Below are 7104 nucleotides of genomic sequence, written 5' to 3' on the forward strand. Positions count from 1 at the left end.
ACCTTATTTCAATTCATTTCGAAACAGCTTAATTCACTTAGCATATGTGCATATATAGAAAAATAGTGTCAGGATGTAATTCATGTTTTTACTAGATAAAAAAAAAACAAGAATACATAACAAAAAATACAAGATATATCAAAGGAAATATAAAAATTTTAAAATACAATTATTACAGTTGTTAAAAGGTTACAATTAAAACAGTTAAAATTACAATTAAAACAGCTTTTGGCATAAAACTATTAATTATGGAGTACTCTACCTCCAGAATCATCACAAGAATTCATTAAAGGAATATATAGCCTTGTTGATGAGAAAGTTTTGTAATTTTATTTTAAATTTATTGAATGTAGCCTCTGACTTATTTAATAGGAAGATTGTTGTAAAATTTCAATCCAATATACTCTGGTTTCTTTTTAAAAATTTTTAAGGTATGGGGGCTTATTGCTACATTATTACGATTTCTTGTGAAATGGTTGTGATTACCTCCTACCAATTCCAGTTCCTGAAATTTACTTTCAATTGACAAAATAGTTTTAAAAATATTCACACCATAAACCGTCATAATACTATCTTCTTTAAAGTATTCCTTAACGGATGTTCTATTTTTCTAGCAAGAAATTTTCAGTGAAGACGAAAGAAGAAAAATAAAATGCTTTATTCCATAAAATAATAATAAATACAAGAACAATGTAACAATTTGGAATGTTTTGCCAACTAGACCAGTACAGTGATGGCTATGATTAAAAAAAAAAAACAAATAGATTATACTGTCGATATCTAACATTTTAATCTAGGTGATTAAATACAATGTCTATATACATAATATAATTCAAATGTTTGAAAAAATACTTCATAAAAATATTTCCTCTGTTGAAAACTAATAAAATCTCTTATTATAAAATCTATAGTCAATAAATATCATTTTAACAACATGGTTTCTTATATGTATATTAATTTTGTAACATTTATATAATAAGCTTTTATCCTTAAACTTATTGAGTGATTTATAATAGGTTATTAATTTTATTTCTTTTCAGCAGCTACATTTTAATTTCCCTTGATAATAAACTGTTGTTTAGAGCTTTTTAAAGGTTGTTTGCTTATGTATTTAATCCATTGAGGAAGCAATTAACCTAGCCTCTCTAGGACTGAATGTTTGAATTGATTTTGGAAAAATGCATGTGTGTACTAAAATATTAATAGAATGAGTTCTGATACAGAAATATTAGTCACTTTTTCAGCACATGTTAGTCTATTTGGTTGCTTTCTCCAAATAATTTTTTATTTAATTTATTTTGAGTATATATTTACAAATATTGTATAGTAAGAAAAACATAAAATCAAACGCAACCATCACTATTCTATTACATCTTTGTTTATCTGTTTCAATAATTTTTTATTTGAAACAGCACAATGATTTTTACATGGAAAACCAGTCTTTAATTGATTATTTAATTTATAAAGCATAATAAAAAAACAATCAAAATTCACTTACAATTTACACTTTTCGACGATTTCATGACAAGTTCCTGAATTAGTTGTCTGGGAGATGAGATAAACTGTTTCATTCAATTTTTCTTATGAAAAATTTTTATAATTACAATAAACTATTTATATTATATAAATGAAATGTATTCATTTACATTTTATAATTCACTTTTGTGTTAGTCTTTGAGTATCTTTGACATCTCAATATCACTGTCGAAGTTTCTGTCTACTTCTTAAATACGCAAATTGTCGTGTTCCATGAGGTAGTGGAAGAACTAAAAACTCATTCAACAACTATAAACAGTTAAACACTAAACATTGAGAACATGATACATAGAATGTAAGCAGAACATTAAAGTGATGAAAATTGGCAAAATGTAAACAATAACAAATTAAACTATTAGTTGTGGTTTTAGTGTGCAAACATAATGTATCAAAATGGAATAATTGCTTATAAAGATGCACGAGGGCACAAAACTGCAATCTAGCGGAAAAACAAGCAAATACGTGATTGTTGGCGTCTAAAAAGAGCAAAAGAGTGCTGCTCAAGCAAGATTATTCAGTCCCGCTCAGCCGCAATGAGTGACACCCGGGCAAGTTCCTCAATGGGTTAATATCTCTAGTCCGAAAAATATTTGCAGTTTTTATACTATCAGTTTATGTACTTAGGTCTTAGAAAGTCTTTGTGATGCAAGCTTTCTATAGTAAATTCTTTTGAATTATTAATACCAAGTTTTAAATAAAACAACAGAGGAAATTTACAATATTTTCTTTTGAAAATTATAATTCAAATAAAATGTTTTTAATAAATTGTAGTTATAGATGTATTATTAGCTGCTCTCCAAAATTCAATTCCGCAAATGTTTTTAGTGAATTATCATCAAGTATAGAGTGCGCATTTAAAATTTTTACTTAGCAAATTTCTTTATAAGTACAACTTTGTAATATTTTTCTCATTCGCAATTGTAGTTTATTTATGAGTGGCGGTCTCTGGGATAATGTTTCATCAATTTTGTTACCCCTAGATATTTTATGCTCTGGCTTGTTCAATAATAGAACAGTTACATGTATTAATTATCTATTATCCAAAATGTTAGTGTTTCCTATTTTCTTTTTATTCAAAATTGATAACACTTGGTTTTATACATTAACCACCATATCATAATTATAAAATCAGGGTTTTAACTGTGATGAATCAGTTTTATGGTATAAAAGTATTCATCTAATTTATTTTTGTTTATTGAATTAAGGAAAATCATTAACTTTTTCAACAAAGGAAATAAGCAGTGATTTTTAATTTATCAGTTTGCTGATAGAATTGACACTTAAGGCACATTGTTCTATAAGTTTTGTAATATTATTATAACTTTTCAGTATTAGTATAGTTTTCTGATATATGAAGTAAAATGTTTTTGAAATCTGTATAAAAATGCCATATGATATGATATGATATTAATATTAATAAACAATACCACTCTTTAATTTAGTTGAAAACTTACCACTTGTAAAACTTAAATTGATTATTTGTGGTGATACATTTGAAATTGTAGGTTCAATGTACTTCTTTAATTGGGTGGAAATATTATAAGCAGTTCATTATTTTTGTTTTTCAAGTTTTTTATTCTGATATATTAAAGTGAGGGCAGGGCTTACGAATACTGAGCAATGTTGTTATAGCAGGATGCAGAAGGAAAATAATGGTTGTGACTGATAAAACAAAGGAAGCATTAAAACGTGTTTGTGATTATTTCTGGATCCTGCTCTACCTGGCCATTATATTATCATATAAATTTGTATTTTACCTTTCTTATCAGAAAGACAATTTATAAGCTTGCACTACTCCCTTGGTTTGTTGTCATTATTTCTAGATTCTTTCTGAATATGTAAATATTTGTGTGAACTGATATATTCTTGATGTTTTATCTCATTTTTTTCAATTTTGAACTATTTTGATCTTTAGAATAAATTTATTGACTCATTATATGGAGTGATGAAACTGTAGAAGTAGTACTAACTTGTCGGTATGGAACTAAAGAACTACTCATTAGTAGTAGTAGTATTAGTTGCTACTAATGAGTAAGATCTATGTAGAGGTTATAACTATAAGGTCTAGATACAACTAACTTTTACTTTTATAAAATATCAGACAGATGTCACAAAACTGAATCAAAATAAGTTTTTGGTTTGCCATTACAAATTATTATTTAAAATTAGTATTTCATTTGTTGTAGAACAAAATTAAATTTTCAATATAATAAACTGTATTCAATAATTTTATATCTTCGTGTAGTGTACAAAACAGCTATTTATGTTAGAGGCTGAATATTAAGATATTCATTTCCAAACTACTCAAAAACATTTTCTTTCGTAGCTGTAGCAGATTTCAAATTATAAGGAAATATCAGTTTGTATTAAATTAAAAGTTAAGCTCAAGCATTAAAATTTACATATACTTTTGTTGTTATTCTATTTTAAGTTGGAAGTAATAAATCACCTTTCGATGATAAATTACATTTTACTTACAGTAGACTAAAACGTGATCATATTTTATTTTGGGTTTTTTGTTTCTAAAAAATATTTAAATTTTAATTCTGAACATAATTTATTAAAACTTTGGAAACAAAACTGTGAACAGAGAAAAAAGTAAATTTGATCTATTTACATACTGTTTGGTTTATGGTTTACACACATTTTTACATATTTACATACATTTATGGTTTCAAAGGTATCCCACTCTGACTACAAATTTAAAAAAATCAAATATTAAAATAAAATGTTATACGTTATATTGCTATAGAGAAATGTTATAATTTGCAAGAATTTTGACTTGATACAAGCAACAAACCAAAAAAGTTAAAAAAAAGACTGAACAAAGACTTTAATGAAGAAAATCTAGTATTTCAAAAAGTTCCCAGAAGTTGTTTTGGTAGGACTGGACTCTTATCTGTTATCCTGTTGAAAATGAGGAAGAGGACAATGTATCAGTGATTGTGTGCTCAACATCTACAGCATCGTCATTGTCCATATGTCAGATCAGGAGCAAAAAGGTTTTTAGCTTATGAATCAACAGAAACTAGACTTTCTCAGTACGAAGAATGGCACTCAACTGTTATGTAACAGTTTGTGTTGAAATCTAAATTTAAAATGAAATCATTAAGTTGATATAACTCAACAAAATAGATTATTTCTCTAAAATGTTAAAAAATCTTTTGATATTAAAATAAATACAGGTTTATTACATACTCTTTCTTTCTCTTTAAAATGTAAACATATTTGAAAAACATATTAACAAAAATAGGTGAACAATAAATAAAAATACGACTGTATGCTTAACTCAACCAGCCAAGCATTTTTTTCATCAGTAGTATTCATGGTAGAATAAAAACTGTTATGTTAACTCTTTACTGTGTTTAGTACTTTATAATAGGATATTAAGAATATTAAATTTTAACAAACTAAGCCAATATGATTCATAATCAACATAAAGGTTGTTATAAATGGTTGAAATAAATATTTCATTTTATATTGATGATTAAAAACCAATTACAAAATTAGTGTATGGTTTTACCGCTATGGATAATCAGATAATTACTGTATTTCAAAATCAAATCAAAGTTTTATAAATGATCAGATACAAATTAGATTAAACCATTAATAATTAAGTTTTATCTACTTGAAAATTAAGTAGTATTTTGCCTGTTTGGTGAAATATAAAACACAACTAGGGGGTAGTACCACTTTGTTTTGTTCAGGAATGGGTTGAGGAATGGTCCCCTAAAGCCATAAGTCCTGAGTTTACAGATCATGATGGCATGGCAGACTTGGTCGAAAGCCTTTGAAAAGTGTATTGAATCCACTTAATGTCTTTGGAAAAAGGTTGGTTGTTGTTGAGTACTTGTTGCTAAGAAACTATGTTGGCTCAAATGCAACATATTCCTAACCTTAAAAACAATCTTAGTTCTCTCAAATACCTTGGCCAAGACTGGCAAGATGGTTATTGGCCTATAATTCCTAATATCGTTCCCGAGCCATTTTTTTTGGACAGGTATAATATGTTTAATTTTAAAGATGTTAAGGAAAACTTGCTAGAGAGATTTTTATGTAGGAGGGAGAGAGGTTGAGCAAACAGTTCTGAACAGTATTTGACAACAGAAGGTGAGATGAACTCTGAACCTAGGCCCTTAGTAGTATCAAGAGTGTTGGGTTTCTTTAATACATCCTTCTTATTTATATGACAGGTAGATGTCACGTCCTGATTAGATAAATCACATTTTCCTACATATTTAATGTTATTTTCAGGAGAATATACCAATGCAAAGAAGTCAAAAACATGTTTGCTACATCCTTCTTAGAATGAGAGTTGGCATCCATATGCATTATAGATGGAGAGGAGGTGGTATCCTTTATACTCTTCAGATAACTCCAGACATTTGGGAGACATTTATGAATAACAATCACTTATGTTTCCAGGACATAGGGGATTAACAAATGTGTAGATCTGAATTGAATCCTAATATAAATGTGAAAGTAAATTTATTGTTCTTTAGGTTTTTATACATAAACTATTCAACCAATTTTACATGGACATTCTTAAGGTCCCTTGTGTAAATAGAAGCCTATTCTTATTTCAAAAAACCTTTCAGGTTATGTCTCACTGTTCACTAAAGTTGCAAAATGTACAATCTTAGTCTCTTAAGTTGCAACATAACAAGCAAATATTAATCGACAGTCTGTCAAATTTATTCAACTGTTGTGTAAAAAAATTTTTACAGCACAACATAATTATGTTTAAATAATGTAACCATTTTAAATGTATTTACGTTTATTAAAGAAGAGAGTGAGTTTGATAGTAACAACACTTCCTATTTAAACCTTTTCTGCAACCACTATTTCAGAGCGTAGAGTAAGAAAATTTCTAGATAATAACATTTAAAGTTTTTGTAAAACTATACTTTTAACTGTACATTTGAGCAAATATTAAGTATGCAGTGCTTAGTTAGTACTGCAAAACTTATCCTAGTTGTCTTTTGACAGAAATAAGTTTCTCAAAAATAAAAATACTATTTTAGATATATATTCTTGATTGCAGCTACAAGGTAAACTCAACATGGGTGTCAGAAATATCATTTACTCCAACCAGAAGTGCTGATACACGTATGAGAGTGTATATATATATGTATATATATATATATATATATATATATATATATATATATATATATATATATATAAAGGGCTAATTCAATGCAAATGATGAGTTAAGCTCCAGTTCATATTAATTTATCTGTGTATGTGTGTATATATGCATTGAATTAGCCCTTCCCACCATAGAAACTTTATTAAATTGCTATTATTACCTGTGCAAAATAGCAATTCAAAAAACAGAATTTAAAAACTAAATAACAATAAGGCAAGATCATATCAACTTGTATACAAAAAAGTTGAAATAGCCATTAAAATTTTGATGCTATTTATAATTTCTTCTACAGAGGATATGTTACTTGTTCTCTTTTATTCTGGTATTGTAAAACGTGATGATGTGATAGGTAGGTTTCATTACCTCAGGGCTTGCCAAAGATTCTTTGACTTGATTGTTCACATGAGAAGATGTGA

The sequence above is a fragment of the Homalodisca vitripennis genome, chromosome 1 (assembly GCF_021130785.1).
Source record: "Homalodisca vitripennis isolate AUS2020 chromosome 1, UT_GWSS_2.1, whole genome shotgun sequence".
NCBI classification, from domain to species: Eukaryota; Metazoa; Arthropoda; class Insecta; order Hemiptera; family Cicadellidae; genus Homalodisca; species Homalodisca vitripennis.